The following is a 15,363-nucleotide window of genomic DNA, read 5'->3' as shown; positions in this document are numbered from 1 at the left end:
CATTTTAACACATGGCACAAGAGTATACTATGGAAAGTATGAGACTGAGCAAGATTTAATCTAATTATACACAATTTACAAACTTTCTAACCAAATTTCTTTTCATCATTCTTTTTTTCGTTTAACCTTGAACTGGTCCTTTTATGTGATTTTAATCATCCCTAATTCCAACTTGTTCCTCTCAAAGTGATCTCTACTTAAGGCTTTTGTGAAGATGTCAGCAATTTGCTTGTTAGTAGCACAAAACTCCACAGTGATCAAGCCTTTCTCATAGTTGTCCCTAAAAAAAATGGTATCTAACATCTATGTGCTTAGTTCTCTTATATGAACCAGATTCTTAGTCATACTAATAGCACTAGTGTTATCACGGAAAATAGGAATGCAACCAACTTCAATGCCAAAATCTATCAGCTGTTGTTTGATCCATAACAATTGAGCACAATCATGAAGCAGCAGCAACATACTCAGCATCAGCAGTAGATAAGGTCACTGAATTTTGCTTTTTAGTAGCCCATGACACAAGACATGAACAAGGAAGTGTGCCATACCTGAGGTGCTCTTCCTATCCACTAGGAAACCTGCATAATCAGTGTCAGAATATCCCACTAGGTTAAAATTACTACCTTTTGGATACCAAAGGCAAAGGTCAGTGGTGCCTTTCAAGTATCTCAATATTCTCTTTACATTAGTCAAGTGGGACTCCTTTGAATTTTCCTGAAATCGAGCACAAAGACCTACACTGCACACAATATTAGGTCTGCTAGTATTGAGATATAAAAGAGAACCAATCATTCCCCTATACAACTTCTGATCAACAGATGAACCAGGTTCATCTATATCCAATTTCGTGGATGTTGCAATAGGAGTGTCAGTTTCTTTGGATGTTCCTTCCTGGTTTTGTTACTGAGGAATAGGTTCATGGACAGGTTCCCTCGAGGTTAGAGGATCAGTTCCTCTCTAGTCAGTTCCCCCTGTCATGTTGCCCTGGGTGGAGGGACCTGTTCCATCACCTGTTCCTTCCAGTGATGTATCTTCAGGCTGGACTGTGGTTTCACCATTTGAATTTCTTATCAGCCCAATCTCTTCATTATCTTATTCCTGCCTCTCAGAAAGAATGTTAGTTTTTTTAAAAAAATAACATGTACATTTTTTTACACACATAGTTCTTTTACTGTATATCTTATAAGCTTTACTATGTGAAGAATATCCCAAGAATACTCCCTCATCACTTCTGGGATCATACTTACCTAGGGAGTCTTTGCCATTATTGTGCATAAAGCACTTGCATCTAAATGTCCTAAGATGGGATATATTTAGCATTCTCCCTTTAAGTGACTCACAGGGAATCTTCTTAACAAGAGGTCTAGTCATGCAAATATTTATGATGTAGCATGCAAAAGTTCAGCAAAGTTAGCACTTTCAAATTCAGTTCCATGATCAGACCTAATTGATGCAAGTTGATTACCTAGTTGTTTCTGAGTTTTTCTAACAAAAGAAGTAAACATGTCAAATGTTTCATCTTTAGATATTAAAAACAATGTCCAAGTAAACCTAGAGTAATCATCAACAAGCACCATCACATATCTTTTACCACCTCTGCTTAATGTTCTCATTGGACCACAGAGATCCATATGGACCAGTTCCATCGTTCTGGTGGTGCTTACCACTTTCTTGCATTTAAAAGATGATCTTACCTGCTTCCCCCTTGCACAAGCCTCACAAACTTTGTCTTCCTTGAACTTGATGTTAGGCAGCCCTATCACCAGATCCTTTGAGACTAATTTGTTGAGTTGACTCAGACTTGCATGTCCAAGTCTCTTGTGCCAAAGGAGGGGATCATTGTCCAACACACTTAAGCAAGTGAGTTCATTTTCTGAAAGTGTGGACAAATCTACAATGTATGTATTGTTTACTCTTTTTCCCTGCAAAACAATCTTATCAGTGGTAAGATTAATCACAAAACATTTGGTAGAGGTGATTACTACCAAGTTACCTCTATCACATAATTGTGATACACTGATTAGACTGTACTTTAGGCCATCTATCAAGTAGACATTCTCAATAGAGTGAGAATCAGTCTAACCTACCTTTCTAACCCCAATGATCTCACCTTTGAGGTCCTCAAGTGAAAGGAACTGGTTCTTGCTTTCTCTCATATGCTTTGAACAACCACTATCCATGTACCATATTTGGCTGCTCCCCTTCACTTGGACCCACAAAAGGAAATCAGGGGTTAGTCTTAGGAACCCAAACTAGTTTGGGTCCCTTTCTATAGGCAAAAGGGTGAATCGGATTCTTTTTAGCCCAACCTGGCAGTCCATTTTTCCCTTGAACAAATTCTTTATTCTTTTGACTAGCCTTTTCTTTTGCAATACATTCACTTTTATAGTGACCACTTTTACCACAGTGTGTGCAAATTATGTTCTCAGGAAGTGTGAGGTACTTGCTTTTGGGATCCCACTTAGGTGCAGGGGTCTCGTAGGCAAGTCCTCTCTTATTGCTACTATGGTGTTCATGTAGCCATGAAAGTGCATAGGAGGACCTATTCCATTTACAAGTTCTGTCTAGCTCATGCTTAACCTTGCTTAGATCCTCCTTAAGGACTCTTATCTGCTCATCTCTTTTGTACAACTCGTCTTTTATTTTTCCTAGGTTTTCTTCTAATGTGAGTTGTGTGTGATCAACTTTCTTTTTACCTGTTCCTAATTTCAGTTTTAGATTTTCAGATCTTAGCTCTAGGACAGTGGTGTTAAGTTCATGAACCTGGTTCTTTAACTCAGCATTTTTACTATCACTTTCACTAGCCCTAAGTTCCAGATTTTTGCACTTAGCTTTCAAAATCACACACTCCTTAGACAGTTGTTCCTTTTCATTGTTTAGATCCTCAGATTCATCAATGAAATACAGGAGTAACTCAGATAGACTTTCTTTAGACAAAAATTTAATCTTGTCTTTGAGATGAATTATACTTACCTCTGATCCCTTATCGGATTCTCCAATTGCCATGAGTGCTTGTTCATCTCCATCTTCATCCTCTGAGTCCTCATCTGAGCTTTCTCCCCAGGCAGCAACCATAGCCTTTGTTGATCCTTTGTTCTTCTTGGGTTGAACCTGTTCCTTCTTCCTGTTCCTTCGTTCAGTTCTTTCCTTCTTCCATTCAATTTCCCATTGAGGGCAGTTTTTGATGTGGTGATCAGTCTTCCCACACTTGTAACACCCCTCATTGGTTTGTTTTTCAGGAACCCTTGGTTTGCTGTAACTTCCACTTCTTGAAGGACCCTTTCCTCTCATTAGGTACTTCTTGAAGTCCTTTGTGATCATGGTCATTTCATTCTCCTCTAGATCAGCACCTTCAGTGATTTTGAATGCCAGACTCCTTTCCTTCTAGGGTGCATCCATCTTCATTGTTTGCCTTCTAAGTTCATAGGCAGTGAGATTTCCAATTAGCTTATCTAACTTAAGAGTGGCAATGTTCTTTGATTCCTGAATAGCTGTGATTTTGCTTTCCCAAGAGACTGGCAGAACCCTTGTCAAAATCTTCTCAACTTTGTCCTCTTCAAGAATAACCCTTCCAAGAGACTTAAGTTCATTTGTCAGTATGGTGAACCTTGTATACATCTCTTGGATGGTTTCCCCTTCCTTCATGGTGAAATTTTCATATTGAGAATACAGCAGTGTTCCTCTGGACCTCTTCACTTGAGGTGTTCCTTCATGAGCCACTTGCAAAGTGTCCCAGAATTTCCTTAGCAGTGGTACAACTTTGAATTCTACTGTACTCATCTGGACCTAGTCCACACACAAGCCATTTCTTGGCCTTGGCATTCTTCTCCCACTTCTTTAGGTCTTCAGCAGTGCAGTCAGCTCTTGTCTTTGGCACATCCACTCCTTCAGCATTCTTCTTTGTAGTTGCTAGAGGACCATCAGTGACTATGTCCCAGAGTTCATAGTCTTCTCCTATGATGTGATCCCTCATCCTGTTCTTCCACCAAGAATAGTACTGTCCATTGAAAAGTGGAGGCCTATAAGTGGATTGCCCTTCCCAGTTTCCAAGTAGTGCACTCATCTTGATCTCTTCCTAAGGTGTTAGCCTATTCAAAGATAACCTGCTCTGATACCAATTAAAGTTATAAACGTCAATACCACACAAGAGGGGGGGGGGTGATTTGTGTGGTACCCAATTTTCGCTTATCTGAACTATAGAAGGACCTGGTTCTTCTAGGTGTTCCAACTACTAATGTTTGCGGAATAATAAATACATAAAATAAAGAACACAAGTATTTTTACGTGGAAAACACCTGGCTCAAAAGGTGAAAAAACCACGACCTACTACTCAGTAGGATTTTCCCAAACTTCCACTAAAATCACTGAGCCAAAACAACATTTACAAAACTCTTGTAAACCTAAGGATTAACTCTAATCCCGTTGTGGCAACCAACCACTAACTGCTGCGACAACTTCAAGTTAACTCTAACTTGAATACTCTAATTACCTATTACAATTGCTTCTAGATAAAACTAAAAGGTACAATATGAAAACACCTACTACAATTGAACTAGAAATAAAGAAAGACACATAAAACTCTTTATGGAACTGGTTCTTCAATCTGGTTCATGTAGCTTCAGGTTTGCACACTTGAATCACACACGAACTGCTTGCAAAAAGCCTTGCTATTTTGCTCCAAATTCACGTTTAACTTCTGCGTTTTTGTGCAACACCATAATGTGAGAACATCCTGCAATTTATAGAGTTAGTAGATGAAGAAATAACTAGAGTTATGATGCAACTCTTCCTTGGTGGAGGAGTTGTAGTTGATTTCAACTTCTAACTCCTTCCCTATCTTGGATAGTGTTCTCTTTGAGTAAGGAGTCCTTCTCCTTATCGATTATGCAACCTTTTCGATCAGGAGATATTAAATACACCAAGTTAAGCTTATCTCCTTCACGTGCATCCCACATGCTTGAATCTGCCCGTTTTTGTGAACCTGAGGGATGGACCTGGAGGATGGACCTGGTTCATGCTGAGCTTTCTTTGTCAATCTTCAAAACTAACCTTCTCTTGGGCCATCAACAGCTAATCGTCGTTTATGGGAGAGCTATTTTTATGTGCGGACTGAGCATCTTGTGACGGACTCGGCAGGGTTCCCTAAGAGGTGGAACTTCACATGTAAGTTTTCCTGTTTTACTTTGTATCCCCTATCGGAGTAGTGGTCGACCGTTTTTCTTCGGTCAGCTTTGCTAAATTGTTCACTTTTTTAGCCGAGAGATTACCTCCCACGCCTGTTGATGATATCTGCGAATGGGTGAATGCCATCCTTCCCCATACGGTGGGGGTTCGCGAATGGGCGTCCTTCTACGAGAAATATGGGCGTAAGCCTCTCACTGGTAAGTCTGCTCGCCGCAACTTCCCCGTTCTGTTCCCTGCAACTCAAACTTATAGCTCACATGACCATTTTTCTTTGCTAACAGGGAGAGTGCGAAGGGCGAGGGCTCCTCCGCTCGCGTTCCGTCGACCGGCGTCTTCCGCCCGACCCACGCCGAGGTCTGCTGCGCGGCCTTCATCAAGGGATGCTCGATCTGTACCTTTGGCTGGGGCCGTATGCATGGATATTTTTCCTCATTCTGAAGCCCCGACTTTTGCTGTCCGCTCAACGGGTGAATCTTCCCGTGCTAGTAGCGGAGAGGGCCCGTCGAAGAGACGGCTGGTGGAATCCGAAGTGGCCCCTTCTGCCGAAGCTTCTTCGGAGGTCAACCTTCCCTTGGTGGTGCTTGAAATTGGCGGTGACACTATCCCGGCCGCGGAGGCGAGCCAGTTGGCAGAGGCCGACCCGATGGTAGAGGCTTTGGTCGTTAGGAACGATCGAAGGGCTATTGCGATAGGAAGTCGGGGTCACGAGGCCGCTGATACCGATTTGGGCGAGCCTTCATCATCCGGAACAAATCGAGATTCTTCAATCGTAGATAGGGGAAAAGGCGTTGTGGTCGACTACTACGAATCTGACTCCGACCTTGATCCTAATGATGCTAGGATATTCGAGGAGGGCTTTACCCGTACTGTGGTAAGAGCGGGAGGCCCCTCCCGTATACTAGAGATTCCATCAGAGCTCAATCTTCTGTGGGATACGGAGGGTTTGGTACCGCAGTTTGATCTCCTATGCTCCACCGCAGAATGCGAGGCTCTTCGGGATGCCAGTGATGTTGTATTAATGCACAAAGTGGCCGCTATGGGCTTGAGGGTAAGTTTCTTCTCTCCCCCTCTTTTTTGTTCTCCCTTTGTTTTTGGTGGACTTGGCCTTCACTGACCCCGCTCTTCTCTTTTTTTTTTGCTTTCAGTCTTACATGTTGGAGATCGAAAGTGTTCGCAAGGCCGACACTCGGCCAAGATTTTTCTGAAGATGCTGGAAAAGTATTGGCGCAACCGCAACAAACGCCGTGAGATGCATGAGCGGCTTAGGGCGAGCACCGGTAGTCAATCTCTTAGAGAGAAGCTGGAGAAACGGGATCAAGAGCTAATGCAGTCGATTCATAGGAACAGTGAACTTGAGGAGCTACTTCGTGCAAAGGACGAAAAACTCGAGTTGGGAAAGGGGGTCGCTGCTGTTGACACCCAATTTTTTCCTATATATTTTCAATATGCAAAATAACTTCAAAATGGCACATATATGCATATGTAAGGATATTCAAGTGTTTTATTATTTTTTCATAATTTTAAGGTTTTTTAAATCAATTTATTTCCCTTTTTATCCAATAATCATTTCCAAAATTATTATTTTTGGTAATTCATCTATTGGATTTTCATCTTTATGCCAAGATATAGCTAAGGTAGTTTTTACATATTTTTACAATTTTGTTTAGTATTTTTAAACGCTAATTGCACATAATTGCAATATTAGCCTTTTTAAGATTTAATTACATTTTATATTCATAAAATTAAGTCCTGTATTTTTAAATTGTTAGTATATGCTATAAATCATATTAGTGCTTTCAATTTATTTTCAGAAGTTAATTTTCTATTTTTTTTTATAATTTTAAAGGGGAAAATTGGCTATTTAAATAATAGCCCAATTACATTTCAATATTAGCCTATATCTGATCCCAAACTAAAACCAATTTCCCGGCCCAATTCCCATTCAAACCCGACCCCTAACCCAATTAAACGACCCAACCTGGACTCCCTACCTAACCATTTCAATCCTGGCCGTTGATCATTTAGATCAACGGCCACTATTCGCCCTTTCTATTTTAACCTTAAACGACACCTTACCCTACCTCATTCATCACCAAACGCCGCCCTTGAATCCCCCTTCTCTCAATTCTCTCTGAAACCTCATCTGAACCCTAGCCGCCACCATCTAATCCCACCCTAATCTGCCCTAATACCTTCCTAATCCATGGCCCCTCGTGGTCATTTGAGGCGTGTATCAGCCTCCTATGGCTCCTGGGTGTTTGTTTCTGTGGTTTCATGGCCAGAACTCGAAGGGTCTAGTCCAGTCCTTGCTCGACTTTTGTTCATGGCCTTTCTCCGGCCATCCATGACCTTTCTCTGGCCATTCATGGCCTTTCAAGGCCGATCCTTGACTTTTTCTGGTTAGATCGTTAACTTTCAAAGTCTTTCTGACTTCTTTTGGGTTTTCTGAAACCCTAGCGCTAAGACCTTTCAATTTTCATTCAGATCTCTCTTAGATCTATACTTACTATGAATTTCTTAAGTGTTTTCTCGAAGGTTCTTCAACTTTTCTTTCAAAACGACTCTTCATTTTTTCAATGATTAGGGTTTCCTTTAAGTTTTTCAAAAGATCTCTTCTCTGATCTCAATATTGTTTGTGATTTTGCTATGTTTAAAACGACTTGCTCATATTGTTCTTCTATCTATTTCAGCATGTTAAAAACCCTAGTTCCTTTAGTCTTATCCGAGTTCTGAAACTGTTTGTTTAAATGTGTACTTGTTCTTTGTTTCTGACTCTCATTTCCTTGTTTGACTTGATTGATTTTGAGTTCTTACCATCTCTTAAACTCGACTACTGCTGAAGCCCTAAATTTCTTAGAAGTTTTTCTCACTTATTACTACTGTGAGACCTTTACCTATTTCTGATTTCTCTTACCTAATACTATGTTCTGCTTCACTGTTGATTCTATGTGACTACTTGACCTACTTGACTACCGTGCCTCGAATATTTTCCTTACAACTAAATCCTAGCTTATTTCTGCCACTACTGTATGTTCGTGTTATCTCTTTTGCCAACGTGTTTGGCCTCGCATGTCTGATGCTTCTGTTCACTCTATTTATATACTGAAGTTTCTTCCTTGATTGATCTTGATCTAGTGACTGATTGCAAAAGCGTTTTCTTTATAAACCCTAATTTCACTCGCCTGTTTAAAATTAATTGATTCCTTTCCCTTTACTGTGATATTTTACCTTGCTGAATCTTTTCCCAAAATAAGCCTATTCTGTACTTAGACTTGATTGTTTACTTCATGCTTTTACTGCCCCTTATATGGCAATAATCAATCTGTCCCCAAACTGATTTCTTTCCTTAATTAAACCTGCTACTACCCGTTAAACAGTGATCCTTTAATTAAAGGGAATCACTTGTGTTAATTGATTCTGACTTGTGATTGTTTCCATGTTTGTGTTAAGACTTTACTTATTACCTTAATTATCACTCGTTTTCAAAAGCTATAAATACCCACCCCCTCTTCTTTCAAAAGACACGAGCAACTTGAGTTCAAAACACACACTTATACTTAAAACTCTCTCTTTCTTTACTGCTACTTGTGTTGTTGCTTTGTCTAGCCGGCTAAAAGCCAAGGCTAGACTGTGACTCTTGTTTGCTTTACCTTTCTGCACTTTGCTTCTCTACTGCTATGTCCTAGTTTACTCTTTAAGTCTCAACAACAATATGTTCCTTTAAGTTGCTTCCGTCTCTCATTCATGCTCGCTTCTACCAATGTTTCTGTAGTCTATTTACATTACTAGCATGCTGAAATATACTCCCTTCCCCTTTTAGATTAATGTTTCCCTATGTATGCACTCTGTCAGTCGCTTGTTATGTGATTTGCTAACTTATGAATCCCAAACCCCATATCCCCTCTATGTGTTTGTGCTCCTTTACTTGGTTTGTGGGCAGGCCAGCATCATCTATTGCTGTGCATGACCAAACTTGCCCCTTTCTGGGGTCATATGCTTCATACAATGTATTCCCAAAACCCCTTGGCCCTTTGTGTAACTACTGATTCTGGGTATTTTGAGCTCCACTACTACTGTTTTTCAAATCACCCTTTAATACTTACTATTTCTAATTCAGTCTTAATCAATTTTTACTATTTCTTCTCTTTTTTTTGTATTGGGCCTGTTTTGGCCGTATATAAGGTGTAGTCGTTGCGCATATTTAAATAAAAGGATTGTTTCGACGTTGTACGTCCTTTGAATTTCTCCCCCTTCCCCTATCTTTAATTTTTGTGTTTTGACGTGGGTCTTCAGACTTTTGTACGGCGAATCCCTGATTTCTTGTCTTGGGAATCCGACCTCCACCGGGCCGGGTAGGATCTCGTCGTGTAAATTCGAGTGAAGTTTCCTAGGGTTTGCACATTTGGGCGAGATCGGTTTTCGCTTTGTCATTTAAGGCGAACTTATTTTAGATTCAACGAGGTTCGTGCAATTCGAGCAAGGTCGAGGTTTCTTTCGGTGATGGCCCTTGGCTGTATAGGTGTTATTTCGAGCTACGGTCGAAATGTTAACCCGTTGCGATTCGAACAAGGCCAAATTTTTCCTTTAGCAATGGCCCTTGGCCGTAGGGGTGTTATTTCGAGCTAGTGTCGAAATGTTAATCTGTTGTGATTCGAACGAGGTCGAATTCTTCTTTTGGCGATAGCCCTTGGCCGTAGGGGTGTTATTTCGAGCTACGGTCGAAATGTTAACCCGTTGTGATTCGAACGAGGTCTAATTCTTCATTTGGTGATGGCCCATGGCCGTAGGGGTGTTATTTCGAGCTACGGGCGAAATGTTAACCCGTTGTGATTTGAACGCGATCGAATTCTTCTTTTGGCGATAGCCCTTGGCCGTAGGGGTGTTATTTTGAGCTACGGTCAAAATGTTAACCCGTTGTGATTCGAACGAGGTTGAATTCTTCTTTTGGCGATGACCCTTGGCAGTGAGGTTGTTATTTCGAGCTACGATAGAAATGTTAACCAGTTGTGATTCGAACAAGGTCGAATTCCTCTTTTGGCGACGACCTTGGCCGTAGGGGTGTTATTTCGAGCTACTGTCGAACTGTTAACCCGTTGTGATTCGAAAGTGATCGAATTCTTTTTTTGGCGATGGCCCTTGGCCGTAGGGGAGTTATTTCGAGCTACGGTCGAAATGTTAACCCGTTGTGATTCAAACGAGGTCGAATTCATCTTTTGGCGATGGCGTTTGGCCATAGGGGTGTTATTTCGAGCTACGGTCGAAATGTTAACCCGTTGTGATTTGAATGAGGTCGAATTCTTCTTTTTGCGATGGCCCTTGGCCGTAGGGGGTGTTATTTCGATCTATGATCAAAATATTAACCCGTTGTAATTCGAACGAGGTCGAATTCTTTTTTGGCAACGGACTTTGGCCGTAGGGGTGTTATTTCGAGCTAGTGTCAAAATGTTAACCCGCTGTGATTCGAACGAGGTCGAATTCTTCTTTTGGCGATAGCCCTTGGCCGTAGGGGTGTTATTTCGAGCTACGGTCAAAATGTTAACCCGTTGTGATTCGAACGAGGTCTAATTCTTCTTTTGGCGATGGCCCATGGCCGTAGGGGTGTTATTTCGAGCTACGGGCGAAATGTTAACCCGTTGTGATTTGAACGCGGTCGAATTCTTCTTTTGGCGATAGCCCTTGGCCATAGGGGTATTATTTTGAGCTACGGTCAAAATGTTAACCCGTTGTGATTCGAACGAGGTTGAATTCTTCTTTTGGCGATGANTTTACAATTTTGTTTAGTATTTTTAAAAGCTAATTGCACATAATTGCAATATTAGCCTTTTTAAGATTTAATTGTGTTTTATATTCAAATTAAGTCCTGTATTTTTAAATTGTTGGTTATATGCTATAAATCATTTTAGTGTTTCAATTTATTTCCAGAAGTTAATTTCCTATTTTTTATAATTTTAAAAGGGAAAAATTGGCTATTTAAATAATAGCCCAATTACATTTCAATTTTAGCCTAAATCTTATCCCAAACTAAACCCAATTTCCCGGCCCAATTCCCATTCAGACCCGATCCCTAACCCAACTAAACGACCCAACCCGGACTCCTTACCTAACTATTTCAATCCTGGCCGTTGATCTAAAATGATCAACGACCACTATTCGCCCTTTCCATTTTAATCTTAAACGACCCCTTACCCTACCTCACTCGTCACCAAACGCCGCCCTTGAATCCCCCTCTCTCAATTCTCTCCGAAACCTCAGCTGAACCCTAGCCGCCGCCATCTAATCCCACCCTAATCCACCCTAATACCTTCCTAATCCATGGCCCCTCGTGGTCATTTGAGACATATATCAGCCTCCTATGGCTCCTGGGTGTTTGTTTCTGTGGTTTCATGGCCAGACCTCGAAGGGTCTGGTCCAGTCCTTGCTCGACTTTTGTTCATGGCCTTTCTCCGGCCATCCATGACCTTTCTCTGGCCATTCATGGCCTTTCAAGGCCGATCCTTGACATTTTCTGGTTAGATCGTTAACCTTCAAAATCTTTCTCACTTCTTTTGGGTTTTCTGAAACCCTAGCTCTAAGACCTTTCAATTTTCTTTCAGATCTCTCTTAGATATGTACTTACTATGAATTTCTTAAGTGTTTTCTCGAAGGTTCTTCAACTTTTCTTTCAAAACGACTCTTCATTTTTTCGACGATTAGGGTTTCCTTTAAGTTTTTCAAAAGAACTCTTCTCTGATCTCAATATTGTTTGTGATTTTGCTATGTTTAAAACGACTTGCTCATATTGTTCTTCTATCTATTTCAGCATGTTAAAATCCTAGTTCCTTTAGCCTTATCCGAGTTCTGAAACTGTTTGTTTAAATGTGTACTTGTTCTTTGTTTTTGACTCTCTTTTCCTTGTTTGACTTGTTTAATTTTGAGTTCTTACCATCTCTTAAACTCGACTACTGCTGAAGCTCTAAATTTCTTAGAAGTTTTTCTCACTTATTACTACTGTAAGACCTTTACCTGTTTCTGATTTCTCTTACCTAATACGATGTTCTGCTTCACTGTTGATTCTATGTGATTACTTGACCTACTTGACTACTATGCCTCGAATATTTTCCTTACTACTGAATCCTAGCTTATTTCTGCCACTACTGTATGTACGTGTTATCTCTTTTGCCAATGTGTTTGGCCTCGCATGTCTGATGCTTCTGTTCACTCTATTTATATACTGATGTTTTTTCCTTGATTGATCTTGATTTGGTGACTGATTGCAAAAGTGTTTTCTTTATAAACCCTAATTTCAATCGCATGTTTAAAATTAATTGATTCCTTTCCTTTTACTGTGATATTTTACCTTGCTGAATCCTTTCCCAAAATAAGCCTATTTTGTACTTAGACTTGATTGTTTACTTCATGCTTTTACTGCCCCTTATATGGCAATAATCAATCTGTCCCCAAACTGATTTCTTTCCTTAATTAAACCAGCTACTACCCGTTAAACAGTGATTCCTTAATTAAAGGGAATTACTTGTGTTAATTGATTCTGACTTGTGATTGTTTCCATGTTTGTGTTATGACTTTACTTATTAGCTTACTTATCACTCGTTTTCAAAAGCTATAAATACCCACCCCCTCTTCTTTCAAAAGATACGAGCAACTTGAGTTCAAAACACACACTTATACTTAAAACTCCCTCTTTCTTTACTGCTATTTGTGTTGTTGCTTTGTCTAGCCGGCTGAAAGCCAAGGCTAGACTGTGACTCTTGTTTGCTTTACCTTTCTGCACTTTGCTTCTCTACTGCTATGTCCTAGTTTACTCTTTAAGTCTCAACAACAATATGTTTCTTTAAGTTGCTTCAGTCTCTCATTCATGCTCACTTCTACCAATGTTTCTGTAGTCTATTTACATTACTAGCATGCTGAAATATACTCCCTTCCCCTTTTATATTAATGTTTCCCTAGGTATGTACTCTGTCAGTCGCTTGTTATGTGATTTGCTGACTTATGAATCCCAAACCCCATATCCCTTCTATGTGTTTGTGCTCCTTTAGTTAGTTTGTGGGCAGGCCAGCATCATCTATTGCTGTGCATGACCAAACTTGCCCCTTTCTAGGGTCATATGCTTCATACAATGTATTCCCAAAACCCCTTGGCCCTTTGTGTAACTACTGATTCTGGGTATTTTGAGCTCCACTACTACTGTTTTTCAAATCACCCTTTAATACTTACTATTTCTAACTCAGTCTTAATCAATTTCTGTCCTGCACTTCCACTATATTCTTAGAACCTAGGTTCTGCCTTCTTGTGTGAGCCTTGCCTTGGGACCCTTGAGCTCCCTCTGAACTTGGACGCATAAGGGCTGGCCCTTCCACACTGCACTCATTTCTGTCTGGTTATGCAGACCTGGGTGTAAGCACTACCCAGGGTCCCTTGAGACCCTTAGGGAACTTTGACACACCCAGGTATGAGAAAGGCTTTAAACATCATGGGCATCTGAAGTGATTAATTATATAACTCAGATAGGAAGTCAAGATTAGGCTTCTTTTGGTTGTAGTTTCTTATTTCTGCACTTCTTTTGTAATTTAAGTATTTGGTCTGTAATAATTTGTAACAAACATTGGGGTTGGCTAGTAAAAAGGGATGGGGGCAATTATGCATGTTTTAAGGGTAGATATCCTGCCTTGACAGGGAAGCTTCAAACTTGGGAGATCGGGTTGCTGTACTCGAGGCTGTGAAGGCGCAATTGTTGGCCCAGGTGGAATCTGCCTCTGCCGTTGTCCCTCGCCACTTGCACGAGCTTTGGGTTCATGCCGAGGCCCAATGGGACATATACAAGAGTTTGTGGGAGGCGGGCAATGTTCTGAGGCCGCTTATGAAGGAGACCGAACAAAGGCACGCAAGGCTCGTGTCAACTGCGGCGATGACCCTGCGACGCCAGAGGCCGGCGAGGATACTGATGCCGAGGAGTTTCCTGGGGATGACGATGGGGAGAACGGTGGTGATGACGCCGAGTGGAAAGTTGTTACCTTATTGTAGGTCTTTTTTCTTCTTTTTTTTTTTGTATTGGGCCTGTTTTGGCCGTATATAAGGTGTAGTCGTTGCGCATATTTAAATAAAAGGATTGTTTCGACATTGTACGTCCTTTGAATTTCTCCCCCTTCCCCTATCTTTAAATTTTGTGTTTTGACGTGGGTCTTCAGACTTTTGTACGGCGAATCCCTGATTTCTTGTCTTGGGAATCCGACCTCCACCGGGCCGGGTAGGATCTCGTCGTGTAAATCCGAGTGAAGTTTCCTAGGGTTTTCACATTTGGGAGAGATCGGTTTTTGCTTTGTCATTTTAGGCGAACTTATTTTAGATTCAACGAGGTTCGTGCAATTCGAGCAAGGTCGAGTTTTCTTTTGGCGATGGCCCTTGGCTGTATAGGTGTTATTTTGAGCTACGGTCGAAATGTTAACCCGTTGTGATTCGAACGAGGCCGAATTTTTCCTTTAGTAATGGCCCTTGGCCGTAGGGGTGTTATTTCGAGCTAGTGTCGAAATGTTAATCTGTTGTGATTCGAACGAGGTCGAATTCTTCTTTTGGCGATGACCCTTGGCCGTAGGGGTGTTATTTCGAGCTACCATCAAAATGTTAACCCGTTGTGATTCGAACGAGGTCTAATTCTTCTTTTGGCGATGGCCCATGGCCGTAGGGGTGTTATTTCGGGCTAGTGTCGAAATGGTAACCCGTTGTGATTCGAACGAGGTTGAATTCTTATTTTGACGATGGCCCTTGGTCGTAGGGGTGTTATTTCGAGCTAGTGTCGAAATGTTAACCCGTTGTGATTCGAACGAGGTCGAATTCTTCTTTTGGCGATGGCCCTTGGCCGTAGGGGTGTTATTTCGAGCTACGGTCGAAATGTTAACCCGTTGTGATTCGAACGAGGTCGAATTCTTCTTTTGGCGATGGCCCTTGGCCGTAGGGGTGATATTTCGAGCTACGATCAAAATGTTAACCCGTCGTAATTCGAACGAGGTCGAATTCTTTTGTGGCGACGGCCTTTGGCCGTAGGGGTGTTATTTTGAGCTAGTGTCGAAATGTTAACCCGTTGTGAATCGAACGACGTCGAATTCTTCTTTTGGTGATGGCCCTTGGCTGTATAGGTGTTACTTCGAGCTACGGTCGAAATGTTAACCCGTTGTGATTCGAACGAGG

The sequence above is a fragment of the Nicotiana attenuata genome, unplaced genomic scaffold, assembly GCF_001879085.1.
Source record: "Nicotiana attenuata strain UT unplaced genomic scaffold, NIATTr2, whole genome shotgun sequence".
In the NCBI taxonomy this organism is placed as follows: Eukaryota; Viridiplantae; Streptophyta; class Magnoliopsida; order Solanales; family Solanaceae; genus Nicotiana; species Nicotiana attenuata.
Note: the sequence above shows the minus strand (reverse complement) of the source record.